The sequence below is a fragment of the Pseudorasbora parva genome, chromosome 1, assembly GCF_024679245.1.
Source record: "Pseudorasbora parva isolate DD20220531a chromosome 1, ASM2467924v1, whole genome shotgun sequence".
Classification (NCBI taxonomy): domain Eukaryota; kingdom Metazoa; phylum Chordata; class Actinopteri; order Cypriniformes; family Gobionidae; genus Pseudorasbora; species Pseudorasbora parva.
In genome coordinates, this window is record NC_090172.1 from 49221455 (window position 1) to 49239942 (window position 18488).

Genomic DNA, 18488 nt, shown 5'->3' on the forward strand with positions numbered 1-18488 from the left:
CCATGCTGACCCCTGTCACCAGCTGAAAAGCGCCAACAGTGAGCATAAGAGCATCAGAACTGGACCACAGAGTAATGGAAGAAGGAGGCCTGGTCTGATGAATCACATTTTCTTTTACGTCACGTGGATGGTGAGGTGCATGTGTGTCACTTACCTGGGAAACACATGACACCACGATGCACTACGGGCAGAAGGTAAGTTGGTGGAGGCAGTGTGAATGTTCTTCTGGGAAACCTTGGGTCCTACCATCAGAAAAAATGGAGGCTGCAGCACCTGGGTTTAAGGACAGACGAGGTGAGAGAAAAGGAGACAGAAGGATGAGGAGGGACAAAGGTGAGAGAGGAAAATGGAAAAAAACATGGGTCTGATTCCCAAAACGGCTTTTGATCCTTCACCAGCTGAGGTAACTCCTTCACGATGTCTAGCGGTGGCAGTGGTTTACCCTCTGACTCCTTCGGTAGATGGCTACATCTCCTCCGCTTCAGGCACCGGCAGCGAATCCTCCATTCCTTGCTCCTCCCCACCTTGAGCATCCATGGCGGCAGACCCTTCTCAGCCGTGACACAGCAGAATTCCTACAGCTGTGAGGGCTCTTTAACAGCGCGTTCATCCTGCCTTTTGGCACCGGTAAAACAAGGTTCCCTTTAAAGGGAACTCGTGCTGCATCAACAATTGACCAAACAATGTCATATTTTAGGCCTTCAGCAAGCACTCTGTGTGAAATTGTCTCTGTCTATTTATTGTTGTTTGTCCACAAGCATATTTTTTATGCATTTTTTTATGCACCCTGCACTAGCTACACTACAATTGGGGATACACACGATTTATGTGTTGTTTATTTGGAAGCGGAACATGCACATCAGAACATGCACATCAGCAGTTTTCATTCATAAAAATGTCCCGATGTGTAAAGAAAAGAGAAAATACAGAATATTTTAAGCTCCGCTTCTGTTGGCTTTTTTCTTGATGGAGTAAAAGTCTAGTTAAAGGCTCGATCTTGGCCGAGGCAGTGAGTGGATTATGTGTCCCCAATATACAGCATATTTAGTCGGAGGTAGCTGAGCAGATGGGAGTTTTCTTTTCTCAGACAGATCTCAGGACCATCATTATCTCAAAGAAGACTTTGGCAAAGAAGTTATGACATCAGTGGTGTCAGAATTCTGAGGGTCCCCTGGGGGTAAATGGATTACACCGCTTTTTACAGTGCTTATCTCACTTTAGTGCCCTCAGGGGGCAACTCTGCCAACCCTGTCACCTTGTGTGCTTCAGGGCGTTGCTACTACAGCAAGCCCATATCTCAGTGTTTGCCCGAAATATGGCGGCGCTGGTATACTTGCCATTCTCATGAGGGTATCAGAGGAGTCAGTTTGGTTCTTTCCAATTCCTTCAGGGTACAGAATTGGATACTCAAACTGTGCCAGAGTCTCGAGAGGCTGGCTCTCTTAGGTACAGAGTATTCTGGGGTAAGATGGATCTGTGGGCCGTCATTATCTCCAACAAGGCTGCATGAGGGCAGTCCCCACAGGGGGAAGTGATCAACTCTCAGGGGGCTGTTCTGCCAACCCTGCCACTTTGTGTGCTTCAGAGGACATCAGTGTCCAGCGGGTTTTAGTTCGTTGTTCCCTGCCAGTCATCTGCTTCAGGGCACCAAATTGACTAATTGTGTAATGCCAGAGACCAGTCTCGAGGGGCTTTTTCTCTTGGTATGAAGTCTTCTGGGGGTAAGATGATCTAAGGACCGTCGTTATCTCCAAGAAGGCTTCACGAGGACAGTTCCCTTGTGGGGAAGTGTTCAACATGTCATTATATGGTGCCCATTTCCCTTCGGAGAACGTTCTGCTAACCCCGCCACCTTGTGTGCTTGGTGGTCTCCAATGAGCACATATGTCTGTGTCTGCCCAGAAACGTAGCAGTGCTGGGATGCTTGCTACCTCCTTGGAGGGTCCCAGAGCTAGCAGTTTGGTTGTTCCCTTAGTAGATTTTCAGGCAGCGTGGAAGCTATTGCCAAATATATCTTGCTGGGTCCTATGCACAGTCAAAAAGGGTTACACTATTCAGTTCGGACTTCACCCACCAGGATCTGTGGGTTCCTGCCCACAATGGTAGGCCCCAAGCAGGCTCTGCTCATAGAACAGGATCATTCCAAAGGAGGATAGGGGTTGTATCCTATTTTGGATCTGTGTCTTCTGAACCTTGTAGTTGTACAGCTCAAGTTCAAAATGTTAACATTGAGACAAATCGTATTACAATTCAAGTCCTTTCCACTCATATTCGGCAAGTTTACAACCTAGTTCCATCCCTGGGTCCCAGTTGGTGTTGTCCTAATTGTGCTCACCTGATTCCATACTACACAGTCACTGGTCATTATGCAAAACGTCTCGGTTACGTCTGTATCCTAAGTTCCCTAAATTGGGAATGAGACGTTGCGTCAACGCTTTGGGAACGCCTCTGCTTGATTGTGTCATGAATCATGTATGTCATCAGTCCAATAGGAAGACGGAACATCATAGGCGGGTGACGTCACGGACCCGGGAACTATAAAGCACACCGGCAAACACACGCAGTTAGCTTCTGAAAAGGATGAAACAAGGAGCTTGCGGGCATGCAGGGAGTATGGCACGGTGACGCAGCATCTCGTTCCCAATTCAGGGAACTAAGGTTACAGCCGTAACCGAGATGTTCCCTATCATAGGAACTTGAGCTGCGTCACCGCTTTGGGAACGAGAATACCCAAGCCCCCATAGGAGCCAGATGCCCCGACTGAGAAGTGTCAGGAGGCGAGCATCCGAGCCCCAGGAGTAGAATAGATGTCAAGTTCGTAGAATCTGACAAAGGTATGCGGCAGAGACCAACCTGCTGCATCACAGACATCCTGCAGGGAGGACCCTGACAAGAGTGCCTGCGAAGCAGCCATTCTCCTAGTAGAGTGGGACCAGATGGCCAAGGAGAAGGCTGTCCGGCCGTCACATAAGCAAGTGAGATAGCCTCGACCACCCACTTGCTCATCCTCTGCTTTGAAACTGCCCCCTCGAGGAAGGTCCATAACAGACAAATAACTGTACTGTTCTCCTCCACAGGGCAGCTATGTGGACATAAGTGTCTAGGCACAAACAGTGCACGAGCAGATAAGATGTCCTGACGTCTGACGTCACAAAAGGCGGAGGACAAAAGGCTTGCAGCACAAAGCACCCCAAAGGAAACGAGTAACCAGAGGGAGTCACCCCAAGAAACACCACCCAAAGGAGTATGGTAGGCACCTGAGGCCGCCACATACACCTTCAGTGTGGAGGGAACTAGCCCAGCGGAGAATCTCCCCTGCAGGAACTCCAGCACCGCGCTCGCAGGGCAGTTAACTGGATCCCACAGGCAATCTCTGCACCATAAGGTGAAGATCCTCCACTTCAGTGTGTACAGTTTCCTCATGGAAGGAGCTCTAGAGTCTAGAATGGTCACAACAACCTCGGTTGAGAGACCAGAATTTATGAGCTGGGCCCCTTCAGAGGCCAAGCCCATGGTTTCCACAACTCCTGGTGAGAGAGAAGTTCCCTCCTGATCAGAATCCCCAGGGGAGAGCCATCGAGGAGAGACACAAGGTCCGAGAACCATACTCGACCTGACCAGAACGAGGCTACTAACAGAAGACGGGCTCCGTCCCGACGCACTCTCTCTAGAACTCCCAGAAGCAGAGCAACCGGGGGAAAAATGTACAGAGGCAGCCTCAGCCACTCCTGTACCGTAGCATCCAGTCCAAGAGGAACTGGAGGCACTAGGGAGAACCACAGACGACAATTCATATTCTCGTGAGTGGCAAGCAGGTCACTTGAGTCCTGCCAAATCTCTCCAAAAGGAGCTCCACCACCTCGGTGTGGAGTCTCCAATCCCCGGGCCTCGGCCCCTTCCTTGACAGAATGTCTGCTCCCACATTCAACCGCCCAGGAATGTACATAGCCCTCACTGAGAGCAGTACCACTGAGACCAGAGGGGAATAAGGCGCGCCAGCTTGTATAACTGGTGTGACCTCAGACCTCCCTGATGGTTGATATACAAGACCCCCAATTTGCTGTCTGTGTGAACGAGCACATGATGGCTCCTGAGATACGGCAGGAAGTGTTTCAGCGCCTGAAACATTCTAGACATTATGCCACGAATGATGGTGTTCCTGCCATAGGCCCTGGGCTCTGAAAAACGGGCCTGCATAGAGACCGAAACACAACTCACGCCTAGATACGTTATTCTCTAGCCTAGAAATCTAGACGCACCCTAGCGGCAGCAAATTTAATCTGCCCGTGAGTGTCGTCTAGCAACTCTCAATACCCTTCTGAGCTGTATTCGCCAAACTCTTGCCGGGCCAATCACATCGTGTATAGAGTCGGTGGGCGGGGCCATAATGACGACGGCCGAGTTGCGTTTGTTGCGTGCTTCTAGTAAACACAGAAACTGGCGAACGGCGGTCTTTCGAATCAGCTTTGACCGCGACTCTGGAAGACTTGGAGTTAAGCTTTTCTCTGAGAAAAGAACAAAGAACGGCACTGAAGTCATTCTTAAAAAGGGAAGATGTGTTCGGAGTTTTGCTGACCGGATACGGCGAATGTTTAATCTATCAACAAGCTGTGTTTCACCTTCGTTGCTCTGGTTGGTGGTAGCGCTATACTATCCCGTGCAGAGGGAGTTTGAAAGACAACCATTTATCCCGCCCCTCGGATTGAGCCCTGTCAATGGTGAGTTTCCAGACCAAACATCTTGATGTGGGTCTGGCTTGTCAGGTTAGTTATTCTCTGCATTAGAGTAAGAACGCTCTTCTTGGAGTTGAGCCTCAGCCCAACTCCCTCCTGTGCGCGAGAACAACATCTCGATGTTGAACCGCGAGACGAGCTGACTGTGCTAGATTCAGCCAGTTGTCGATTTAATGCCTGTCCACACTAATGGGAAGCACCCAATATTGGTAAGCTTCTCCCCTGAAGGAAACCTCAGGTATTTCCTGTGCTGTGGAAGGATGGAGATATGAAAATATGCATCTTTGTGATCTATCGTGACAAACCAGTCTTTCGGACCTGATCTGAGACACGATCTGTTTGCGTAAAAGAATCTTGAACTTGAGCTTGCTACACAGTGGTTCAGAACGCAAAGATCTGAGATCGGGCACAACCCTCCATCCTTCTTTGGCACGATGAAGTACTGGCCGTAAAGCCTGACTCCCTGCCAGGCGGGGAAACCTTCTCTAAAGCCCCTATCTGCAGCAGAGCCTGTACTTGTGTACCCACTGAGATATATATGGCAAATATAGCCAGAATATCTACTAAGGGTACCAGCCTCTCGAGGCTGGCTTCTGATGTACTCTGCACCACGAGTGCAGCGCCCTGAAACGGCTGACCAGCAGGGAACAACTGACTCGACAGCGCCACCTCCCTCCTCGGAGGGCACAAGCCATCCTCAGATGACCCGCGAGGGCTCTCCACGCTCAGGCGGGGTTGGTGGATCGCCCCTTTGAGGGCGCCGAGGACAGACGGGTACCGTGTACTGAGGTAAACACCGTCTGCCCCTGGAGGGGATGACCCTCACGCAGCCTTCCTTGAAATAATAACAGATCAGATCAGTTTTACCCTTAAAAGGCTGCGCCTGAGATCGCCGAACACCCTTTCTGTTTTTGTTGTGCCATGTGCGAGGAGCTCGTAATAAAAAAATGCCTCTCTGTACGACCAGGTCTTTGCCATAGTGTTTTAATACTTTTTTTTTTTACACAATATGGAAGATATGCTGCAAATATCTAGCTTCTCAAAGTCAGATAAACACTAGTTCCTCAGAATTAAAGCCATAATCACCCATCAATGAACATGGTCTGAATGATAGACTGAAAGAACATATCTAACTCCTCAAAGTCAGATAATATTTAATTTTAATTCCTCAGAATTAAATCAGCCATAATCACCAGACGATACTGTTTATATATATATATATATATATATATATATATATATATATATATATATATATATATATATATATATATATATATATATATATATATATATTTATTCATATGGAATCGTCATCTACACGCTGCCTCAGCAAACGCGAGATACAATCTGTTTACAACATATTTGGCTTTCATCCCTCGAGATGAAAGACCACAGGCGTGAGGATGAAACCCCAGAAAAGCGCACACATTTTTTCTATACATGTTGAGATATTTCTCATTAACACAGCCAGCACCCTCAGGAACTGACTGCCCAAACAGTATCACATGTACACCGATGCTTGTGTTACAATAGACCGAAGTCTGAGGCTGAGCAGAGCGCGCAGGGAGAACGCGCTCGTCAAGCCTGCTTTTTACACAAACTCGATCATGATGCTCCTCACTGGCAGGGGATTGAAGTGGCGAGTCCTCAACCCCTGCATCGACGCTGCAGACATCCACCTCCTCGGAGGAAGACAGCTGCAGCATCGCGGCCGCTCCCCGGGCGGGAGAAACCGCAGTGCGGGCTCCCAAACAAAGAGAAGCGGCACTGGATCTGACAGGTGAAGGCTGAGAAAGGGCTGGCCAGTCTCACACCCCTCCATCAGATCCATATGTGAACCCCGCAATCTGAGCTGCCACTGTGCCTAAGCAGCAGTGGAGCCCTTGCCCCGGAGGCGAGCCGGTACGCCCTCCTCAAAGAGCGTCTGGCAGGATCACAGCACGCGGAGAGGCAGAGCCTCATAATGCTCACAGCCGGCACCCTCAAGTGCCGACTGGGTGTGCTGATCACCCACACAAACAATGCACATAGAGTGTGTATCCCTGTCCGTGATGTAGTGAGGACAGGAAGGAACACACTCCCTGTACGATCGTTTGCTCGCCAAAATCTCCTTCCTCTAATATCCATGTGAGTGCAAACTTGTGAAACAAGGGTCTGAACTCAGAAAAAAACAGATATTTGGACAGACAAATGACACAGAGCGCTTGTTGAAAACAACAGAAGCTAACGGCGTGTGTTTGCCAGTGTGCTTTATAGTTTCCGAGTCTGTGACGTCACCCGCCTATGACGTTCCGTCTTCCTATTGGACTGATGAAATACGTGCTTCACAACGCAATCACGCAGAGGCGTTCCCAAAGCGGTGACGGAGCTCGAGTTCCTATGATAGGGAACTTGGTATAGACATTCCCATAGCGAAAATTCTAGCCAAAATACAACTTTAACCTTGGTTCTCTGAAGATCGACTTGATCAGTTTCGAATTGATCAACTTGCTTTGGCCTATCAGAAGCTGACATTGTTTGGTCTGGGTGCACCTTATATCTTCCTGGTCATGATGTTACCCACCAATGCCATTGGACTGATTTCAAACGTGCATCACGACGCAACGGACGGAGAGGGTTCCAATAGCATCAATTCTCGACGCAGCGTCACATTTCCTCTTCAGGGAACCAAGGTTATTCGTAACTGAGGCATTTGTGTTAAGGGAAGAATGAGGCCAGAACCAAATAAACAAACAAAACTAAAGAAAAATGGCAACTCCTTACGGAAGACTGCTGCATACAAACATAATAAGCACAACATAAAACACCAATCCAAAGTGTATGCTAATAGTCAATTAATCATCTTTGACGATGGTGGTCCTGACAGAACTTAATTTAGTATAGATTGGTTGGTGGGTGCAAAAGGTAATTTCAAACCCTGGTGAACAACAAAGAAACAAAAAATTATAAGTCTATTTATTTTCATTGTCTAGATAGTCACTATTATATGGCGTCTTACATTTTACTAGTAGTTTACTAGCAGTAGTATTTTAGTAGTAGCATTGCTTTCTTTCTCTGCATCAAAAAACACTTGTGATCCATTTTTGGGTATCAGTTGACAACCAATGGTCTTAAATGGCCAAAATTAATAACAAATACTATATATGACAATCTTTGTCTTATAGACACTGACACAAAAATCTACTGGAGAAGAACAGGCCTTCTGAAAGCAACCCGTTAATTTGTGTTTTTTTTTCTCATATTCTCCATCTCTTAGTCTTTTAACTCTGGAGTTATAGGTGTATATCCTCAGCGATGCTTATCTGCAAGCCGACAAGCATATAACACACCGTCAGAAAACTTTATGTCCCATAACCCTCAGTGGGACTGCTGGGTGAGGTGCAACTGTTGAGTGACATTAGGAGGAGAAGGGACATCACAGAGTCAGCGAGGTGTGTGCCAAGCTTCACACACAAAAATTATCACAAAATCAGTGAGGTGCCTGTTTCTCCAGGGGCATGATACCAGAGTATGTGTGTGAGAGAGGGAAATTTCTCTTGTTGCACAATACACTGTAAAACAGATCTCTTCCAAGCTGTTATACAGCAATCCCAAAGATGTAGAGTCTCCCTGGGACTGTGGCGGAGAGGGTTTTCCCTTCTAACTCTGCTCTGCCATCTGTAAGATCCCAGATAAAAAGATCACAAAGCAAAGATGATCAAAAAAAGAGTAGGCAGCTTCATGGTTTGGATCAACTGCAAATATGTATGTGAGTGTGTTTCCTCACACATTATCATAACCTCCCACTGAATGAAACACACATTCACAAATATCTCCTCTCACCACCTATAAAATATAGGTCTTCTTTTGCATCTGAAAACCTGGGGTCCTACCCAAGACACAAATGGCAACATTTATAATCTCCCTTCTCCACTCTGTCAATCTGTGGCTCTATGTGTAAATTACTAAACCTTCAGTATACTAGTCCATGCTGCAGTGGCATGAGCTCCACATTAATAACGCTCTGCAAGTCATTCAAGAGGATGAGTGTGGGGATTTGCTAATGAATTTTAACATAAATATAAATTCCCTTGTCATTTGAGGTGTAACAAAGATTGTGAGCCGTTTATCTGCTTGGAATTACACGCGCTATAGCAGAAAACCGATGTAGCCGGGCCAGATTTTGATTATATCTAAATGCAGATGCCAAATTAATCAAGTAAATCTGATTAAATGTAATGGAAAACATACTATTCCACATTTTTGACATACACCAATTATAGACTACATTATCTTTCAACAAGCGTATAATGTAAATGCTACAAAGGAGTAGAGAAAGAATTTCATCTACAAACAAGGCAGGAAATTGGACATACTTTTAAATCTATACCTGCCTTGGTTTTTCTTTTTATCTCTGATTTTCGTCTGTCGGTACCTGGTTGAAATTGTCAAACCCGCCACTGGCGTGCAGGGTTGAAGGCATTTTCATTGTCTACATTTTACATTTAGTTCTAGTCATGTTCTAAATAAATTGCCATTGGGTTGGTTGGGGTCTAATTTTTTATTTTTATTTTTTTAATTCATTTGGTTAAAGCTACGTAACTTTTACGTCCGTTAAAGGGTGCCTATTTAAACAAAGGCGTAGTTTTGATGATGGCAAGTTTGAGGGCAGAATCTTGGGACATGTGGTTTTCACCTCACAGCCATTGGAAATTGTGTTTGCGATCAAAAAGGGCACTTTTACTTTCACTTTCATAGGGGCAGGGGCTCCTGCTGGAAGTATCCATCAGAGGATGGGTACATGGTGGTCATTTAGGGAAGAACATGGTCAGAAACAATGCTCAGGTAGGCCATGGCATTTAAACGATGCCCAATTGGCACTAAGGAGCCTAAAGTGTGCCAAGAAAACATCCCCCACACCATTACACCACCACCACCAGCTTTCACAAGGCATGATGGATCCATGTTCTCATTCTGTTCACACCAAATTCTGACTCTACCATTTGAATGTCTCAACAAAAAACAAGACTCATCAAAACAGGCAACATTTTTCCAGTCTTCAACTGTCCAATTTTGGTGAGCTTGTGCAAATTGTAGCCTCTTTTTCCTATTTGTAGTGGAGATGAGTGGTGCCCGGTGGGGTCTTCTGCTGTTGTAGCCCATCCGCCTCAAGGTTGTGCGTGTTGTGGCTTCACAAATGCTTTGCTGCATACCTCGGTTGTAACAAGTGGTTATTTTAGTCAAAGTTGCTCTTCTATCAGCTTGAATCAGTTGGCCCATTCAAGCAGCTGCTTCAATGCGATTAGATAATTGCATTAATGAGAAATTGAACAGGTGTTCCTAATAATCCTTTAGGTGAGTGTGCACTATTAAACCTTGCTGTAGATTTCTGGGTAAATAACTGTAAAATCGCCAGTATTTAGCTTTAACATCATTAGAAGGTATTTTACTGTAATATGAGGTGAGGTTTTGCTGCACTAATAATAAACTACAGTACATTACTTTCAGCACCCATGAAGGGAAATAACTGTAACATTTAAATTGTAAATTACTGGTCTGCATTCCCATGATGCATTACGTCATCGTTTATTTCAAACTGTTTACATCTTCAGTCAGAAAACAAGGATTAATGTATTAACACACACATACGCATGCAAGCATGCATGCATGTGAGAACACAAATACATACACAAGGGCTGGATGTCTGAGCCTAAACGAGCAGGTGTCACCCATTTGGAGTTTGTTTGCTGCTACGTACTTTGTTGAGAACTCCAATAGTACATTTGTATGTTTTCAGACTGAAAATGAATCGCACAGCAAGTAAGTAAACAATTCAAATATTTGTGTTTTTAAAATGCATAATGTAAAGTTAGATGGTTTGCATGGTTTTTTTAGCCTCTCCTCAGAACTCGTCACTAAGTGTAATATCCCTTTGTGTAGACAATTTTGTCCTGGAGTAATTGCATTTATGAACTCTTGCTGATAAACAACATGTTTTATCATTGCTTTCGTTTTTCTTAGTTAGTCAGGATTTGCCGCAATGTACAGATGCAAACTTTACAATTTGCCTTTTCACCAACTAACTTTTTTATACAAAACAACACCAACATAGGGCAAATTCCTTTCCAAAGAAAACTTCAACCCGAACGTCAGTGGAAAATGATCTACATCTACCAGTCACACCAAGGCTCATCATGCATGGTAAGTATGAAATATATGGTAAATAATGAATGTGTTTTGGTAGTTTTTATGGTGAGAACAAATTTCACAAGATAGCCTTCTAAATTCATCTAAGTGGATGAAAGTGACACATTGCATTGATGAGCGGTTAGATTTCTCAGTGGCACTGCATGTGTTTTTCAGTGTCTTCTATGTATTTAACATTGAATACCCAGTGCCACATTAGAACTCATTGAAAGGTACATGTGCAATAATGTAACATGAGTTTGCCACAGTTGTGCATTTTATTTTTATTTTTATTGTTTCATAGTATGTTTTTTTCTGAACTGTTTGATTTGTTACTCCATTTCTGAAATAGCTGTTGTCTGATTCACTCAACAGGTTTTTAGTGAGGATTAATCCTGAGGAGACAAAGTGTGCTTCCAAAGCTGGAACTATAGCCGTAAAACTGTACATTTGAGCGAAAACATACAACTAACTGAAAGCATTTTGTGAATGTTTTACTTATACGGATATAAGACGGTCATTTAATTTTTGTTAACATAAATAACCTGAGGCTCGTTAGTGGCTGAGATGTAGATTTGGGTGTTGCATCCAAGTTAATTTTTATTTGGTTGGAGGCAGGATTTGACATATTGTCTTGAAAATATTTGTGTGTTTTCATAATTATGTTTGTTGATATTATTGTTATGAAGGAGCAAATTATTATTTGTATTATTATTTTCATTTGTTTTTTTGTAATTCTGTTATGTTGAACAATAGATAAATATCTAAGTAATAAAGTCAATTTGTGTAAAGATTTAAATGTTCTTTATATTTTGTATTGAAGTAACATGACACAATGATTCATAAGTTTAAGAGTACCACAATGAGAACTGAATTATAAATTATTTAAATATATGCCATACAGTAATTAACTGAAACCACTGCTGCCAGTTATCAACTGTAATGCCTGATTTACGGTATAAAACTGGCAACGCTGTTGCCAGTTAGTCACTGTAACAGATTCTTTACAGTAGTATTTTACTTATAAAAAACCTGGTAAGGTTTAACAGTGTATGTATTTAGCTGGAGCTCAATCAAAGCATTTGCAAATAATATCACTATTAGTGATGATCAACATGTTGATATTGATTGATAGTTGGGCATTTATTAGGATATTTACCAATGCTGCCCTACAAAGACAAAATTTAATTTTTGGTCAAAAAAATGAACCTCCCTTTTCAAGTATCTTGAGTTAAATCCATTGTTTTATCAAGAAAATAATGTGTTGTCTTAACAATAACTTCCAAAAGCCCAGGAAAAACCAAGGCAGAACACCTTAACACCAGTTCCTGTTCTTTGCCTTTGTTTTAGAATGCTCAAATTGAGTTGGGGTACTCTGCTAGTGTTTAGCTGTTGTTTAGTAGTATCTGTATCTGTCTGTAGTTACAGTATTCTGACTTTGTTTTACTGTCCATTAAATTTTGCTGCATTTAAAGGGTTACTTCACCAATTAGTATATGGCTTTGTATCAGTAGAAACCGATTATATTCGAATTATAAATATTCTGTCTATTCTCAGTCTAGAAAGCACCAAATTAAAAAACAAAAAAATCATTTTTTTACTATATTAATGACCCAGTTTAAATACAGATTAATCTAATTAATCCCAGTGCTGAAGTACCCCTTTAAATTACAATGTCATGCATCTGTCACTGAAGCACACCTGACAAACATGATACCTGAATAAGTGTAGGTAAACCAAATAGTTGAGGGGTTGTTTTTACTAATAGCATTTAAGGATGGTTGAAATGGCTTTGAAATACAGACATTGAAGTCAAGGTAAGAAATTGTGTAACACAAAATATGCATTAGACTAACAAATTAGATAGATTGTAATCTACTTTGTTTAGCTAGATAGCAGCCTATAGCAAAACAATTGTTTAGCTAGCTAGCAGCCTAGTATAGCCACACACAAAAAAGAACAGAAAAAAGGCTAGTCAGATATCCAATTAATAGGCTATCAAACTTCCAAAATAAACTCATCCAAAATAAATGCTATGATCACTAGATGTTATACACGAGTTACTATAATGATTTTGTAAATGGTGATCAGCAACCAAATTTTGATAATGTGGAAGTTACTGCCATTTGCCTGGTTGTGACTTCTAACTTAGTTGCAGACAATATAAAGACAGAGTACAGTAGGGGATTTGAGCTCATTTCCATTACTAAAACATCAAATTGCCAGATTTCCAATGTCCTACCTATAATTATTTTGACTAGATAACTAAAAATGTTCAGTTCAACACTCTAGTAAGTTAAGGTATTTTGCTTTTGTAGGACAGAATGGATGTTTAATTAATCATGTTCATATACCCAACATTTAGATCATCAACTTTTTTTGATTATACAATGAAAGTCAACAGGGTGAAAAAAACATGGTCAAAAAAATAAAATAATTACCTGTCACTGTTGGCATTTTTCAAATTCTTCTGTGTTGCACAGAGAGAAAAAACTCATTCAGCTTTGGAACAACACCTCATGTTAATAAGTAAATAAGGACATTTTTCATTTGGGGGTTTATATATTTTATATCAAAGCATCTCTAATTACCACATACCACTAATTCATTAATATCATTAGGGGGTGGGGGGTGGGGGGAATGCTGTTTCATGCATACTGAGCTTTTTACACTGTAAAGACTTGGACTCCCATCCTAAACATGGACAAAGTTTCAAAAAAACACCCCAAACATAAACCTAGAGGACGTTCACACAAAGCACATTCAAATGCGCTACTCCATTGTTTTTCTGTGTAACGTTATACATTAGTCTGACGTGCAAAACCGTTTTGCTTGCGATTGCTAAGGTTTAGTCGCATACAATAGTCCATAAACCAAATCATGTCCTCATAATCCACAAGTAAACACACGCAAATGTTGACAGGCTAGGCACTAAATACAGTACATACCACAGAGACGGACGTCCTGCTGTTGCTGCTTCTTCAGTTTATTTCAGCCTCCGGATCTGATTCTGGATCATATATGTATTAGTTGAATCTGATTGATAGCCATGGTTTATTAGAGTTACGTGTTCTTCTCCACGCTTGAGGATGTCACAGCTTTCAGAAGCTCTCGTGCAGTAGCTGCGCGCTCGTCATCCTTTAGCTCCGCCCACACGATACACCTCCATCCGTTCGTTTTTTTTTTTGCGAAAGACTCGATACAGCCTATCTTTCTTTTATAAATATAATAAAACTAAAGTCTTTTCTTTTCGGAGACATGAAGGATGCAATACTACTCTATAGGTACTCAAGATTGACATGAGATTGACTGAAACTCAGTGTCTCGTCTTCCCCCCCTTTAATATCCACCCAGTGAACTCCACTATAAAAAAGATACCATTCTGAGGTCAGTTAATAGTTACATGTGCAGGTATAGACAGAGGTAAACAAGTCTTGATAAATGGCCTATCACAACAAGGGACGAAGACTGATCTAGATACAGACTGACCCTCTTTATTCAATAACTTCTTTGATGGCTGGCTGCCTTCCTGTCCGCTAGCCTGCCCCCTCTCTCTTTCTGTCTGTCTCGCTCCTTCACAGCATAAATTTTGCCTCAGACATACCCTCGTGTCCTGTACTAAGGCCTTGAACTTTAGACAAGCAAAGACTCCTGCCCTTGACAATGTTAATTCATGATCTCCACACTGGTTGAATCTCAAAGTCACACCAGCCGATGTGAAAGCGCACACAGTGCCCGGCACATAATGGTGAACGGCGAGTCGTAATGTCACAGAGGGCACACAGCAGGACATTATGAACAAGCTGGCTCTATTGATGCCACCCCAGAGAGAATGTCAGTTCCCCACAAAGAGAAGATGTGGCTGTGTAAAGCCTACTTATTAATCAAAAAGAAACCTTCAAGGCTGAAGCTTAAAGGGATACTTCACCCAAAAATGAAAATGTGATGCTTATCCGCTTACACCCAGGGCATCTAAGATATACGTGACTTTGTTTCTTCAGTAGAACACAAATTATTATTTTAAACTCCAAGCATTGCAGTCTGTCAGTCATATAATGCATGTGAATGGTAACACAATGTGTCATCACGAGCCGCAGGGTTTAATATGGATTTGCATGTGTTTTTTTTATAGTTCTCATACTCTCACGTGTTACCATTCACATGAATTATACGACTGACAGACTGCAACCGTTGGAGTTAAAAATCTTCATTTGTGTTCTACTGAAGAAACAAACACACCTATACCTTGAATGCCCTGGGGGTAAGCAGATAAACATCAAATTTTAATTTTTGTGTGAACTATCCCTTTAACATCTATGTGTGTGTTGTAGTGTATTATAATGTAATATACTGTAGTATGTATGTAAGAGCAGTGTGACCATATGTGTAAAGCGAATGTGAAAGGCTTCTGGTGTCATTTACTTCCAGTTACTTTTAGCAGTACAAAACAACTTGTTACGCTTGATAAAAGACAACCGTTTATCCCGCCCCTCATATTGAGCCCTCAGTGGTGAGGTTTCTAGACCAAACATCTTGATGTGGATCTGGCTTGTCAGGCTAAAAAAAATCATCAATTCACAGAAATTCAGTTCGGCCAACTGAAAAATTTAGATGTGATCAGTCACTGGAACATTTTCATTTGGAGACCTGATTTTTATTTTTACTTTGTACTTGAGACTCCAAATGACCCATACCATATTATTTTAATGTATTTCCGTAATAATAAATACTACCACAAAAAGCAATATTTGCACTTTGATATTCTTTTTTGCCTATAGCGGCTAATGAATTGAAAGTCTCACACATTCACAGAAAATAAGGTGGATAGAATAGCATAGCACCGTATAGTACTGTATAGTAGCTATATTATAATGTAATTCAATATTGTATGGCATATGGCATAGTATGGGTAAGATGGGCAAGATGCCCCTTAAAAACATATCATACAGTATACAAAAACTGTTACTGTATAAATCTAAATTATTCCACAAATAATCTATTACAATTCTAAACATAAATTCACTATTATTAATTATACAAAACTTGATGATCAGAAAAACTAATTAGGCTACAGAAACTTCACTTATATAAAAAAATAATAATAAAAAACATTAATATAAATGATCTTCATATGCTGTGTGCGGTACTGCAATTATGGAGAAAACTCTTAAAAGAAAATTAAGTGATTTCTCCATTACTACAATGAGTATTTCAGCCCTAAATTACAACATGATTAATATGAGTTGGCCATAGAGAATAATTAAACCTTAATCATGGTGAAACTGAATTTGCATTAGGAGGGGATCACATATTCATCCAAATGATAATTAATCAACACAGAACTATAAACTATAAATCATTAGGAGTAAGTCCACTTAAATCTGCTCAATTAATTTACTGAATAAAAAGTGTATGTGTTCCGGCACTGTATGTTGAAGAGTGATTTACTTTATAATTGTATGTTGCTTTATAAAACCCTTTTAAGGTTCTAAACAATTTAAGGTTTTCTGCCGAGTTCAGCATTGTTTTTATGCTTAGTGCCTAAACTCTATTCTCAGTGCCACTTTTGGGTTCAACACCACATGACTCGGCAAGCGGTGAAATAAATAAGAACTGCAGACGATGTGAGAAACAGGCCGTCGTTTTGAGACCGATAAATTATATTACAGTTTTGATCAAGTTTTGGATCACATGGACCTATAGCATACGATATTGTGTAATATAGTATAACATTGTATAGTATTTGAAATGTCTGTTCAGTTTTGCGCACTAATTCGTCAGTGGATTTGATGCAAAAAGATCTAAATTTAATTTTAAAAAAAGATAGCATGGGTCTAAGAGAGTGAAATCAGAAAAGAGGTCAAAAGAAGAGGCAGGGGGAAGTATTGTACTGAATTCAACTGAAGGTCCTTGTGTGGGAGGATAGATGTCTGAATGGCTCACACCTACTGTAATAGTTTGAGAGGTATTTTAAAGCCTCCTTCTGACACCCCAATCTACAGGGTTTCTCAATGTGCAGGAAGGGAATCAGTGTGAACAGAGAGGCACTTACACTCAATGCTTTTTCTATTTGGCACAACGATAACATGCGTGTACATGCATGAGCACACAAAAACACACAAACACCCCAGAAATCAATGACCTCTAACCAACACCTAACCCTAAATTTCCAAAATATCTAGCGTGGTCAATATTATTTCAGATGTTGTCAGTAGGGCAACCGTATTGCTCACACTTGAAGTGCATTCTTATTGGCACATAACATCACAGACATACAATTTTTACTTGGTGGATGATCAAATTGATAAATAAATACTTATATATATTAATGTATTTGGCAGACACTTTCATCTAAAGCTGTTTTCATTTTATTCAAGGTATACATTTTGTCAGATCTTGTTTTTGAGGGCGGGATCAACCCATGACGTTGACGTTGCTAGCACCATGCTCTACTCTTTGAGCTACAGGAAGGACATTTCAGAATGAACACTACAGCAACCACTTAGAAATACACACCACTAAAAACAGAAACAAATATAGAAACCAACATTTTTGTAATGCTAAGCATCACTCACATTCTTCAAAATGTTTGAAGGCTCTTTCTAATGAGCTCTGGAGCTTGTCTAAGGAACTATGTCAATTCAGAGACCTTTTGTGAAGGAGTTTGCTTTCGGAAACTTTTACAAAGTATCTGGACGCCACCGATGTCTGTAGCCATGCACAATAAAAAATAATGACTCTGCCTGGCCCCGCTCCACACTTCACAACTTTATGGATATTAAGAATTTTCTGCTGCGTAAATTAAATGTACTTGCATTTTTATGACTATTGGGACACTCCACGGGTGCAGCTGTAACGCGGAAGCCTTGCTGAGTGCGGAATATGAAGAAGGTTGTCTATTGTGTCTGTTGTAATGCATTTTGTGGGCTTAAAGCACATTTCAGACAGAGAGGGATAGTCATGCTGGAAAACCATATTAAACTAGTCTACTTATTTGTATAAACTTATTTTCTAGTCTTATCTGGTCTTCCATCTAGACTCAAGCTAGCTGGTTTTGTTTTGGGAGATCCTCTGAACCAGCTGAAACATGTAAACCAGTTGGATTAAGCTGTTTTTTTTTTGTTGTTTTTTTGTTTCTTTGCAAGAATTATGATGGACGGGTGTTGGCTGTATACACATATGTGTACACATGTGTATTCATTCATTAATTTACATTAACACATTCTCATGCTTAAAAACCTTATCTGCTAAATCCTACCTGCTTCTGTCTGTCTATTAATGAGACACACTGTCTCTTTGTCGGATCAATTCAGCACTGACACACAGATAATGTTTTGTGAATACCACGGTGGGCTGCATTGTAGTCCTGCTTATATGTGTTCCCGGTGACAGACAACGATTTATACAACACGCATCCTTCTGAATATAAGTCCCACACATTTTGTACACGCAGGGTCCAAAGCCACATGCAAAGCCCTGTATGTTTTTCCACAGTCGGAGCTTCAACCCTCACAGTCAGAGACAGACAGAATGCATATGAGGAATTGCTGTTGACACCAGCTGAAGTATTTCCAGCAAGTACTATGG

The 18488-nt window shown here is 41.6% G+C and overlaps 1 protein-coding gene across 8 annotated transcripts in view; it reads right to left on the reverse strand.

Moving 5' to 3' along the window:
- htr2cl1 (5-hydroxytryptamine (serotonin) receptor 2C, G protein-coupled-like 1) overlaps window positions 1–18488 on the reverse strand; it is a 234385-nt gene that overhangs the window by 113801 nt on the left and 102096 nt on the right. For 4 of the 8 annotated variants that reach the window (XM_067444580.1, XM_067444531.1, XM_067444570.1 and 1 more), the window contains exon 2: window positions 155–273. The exons of the other annotated variants lie outside the window; for them this stretch is intronic. The gene's annotated coding sequence lies outside the window, so the exon portion shown is untranslated. The remainder of the gene's footprint in view (window positions 1–154; window positions 274–18488) is intronic. 8 annotated transcript variants of the gene reach the window in all.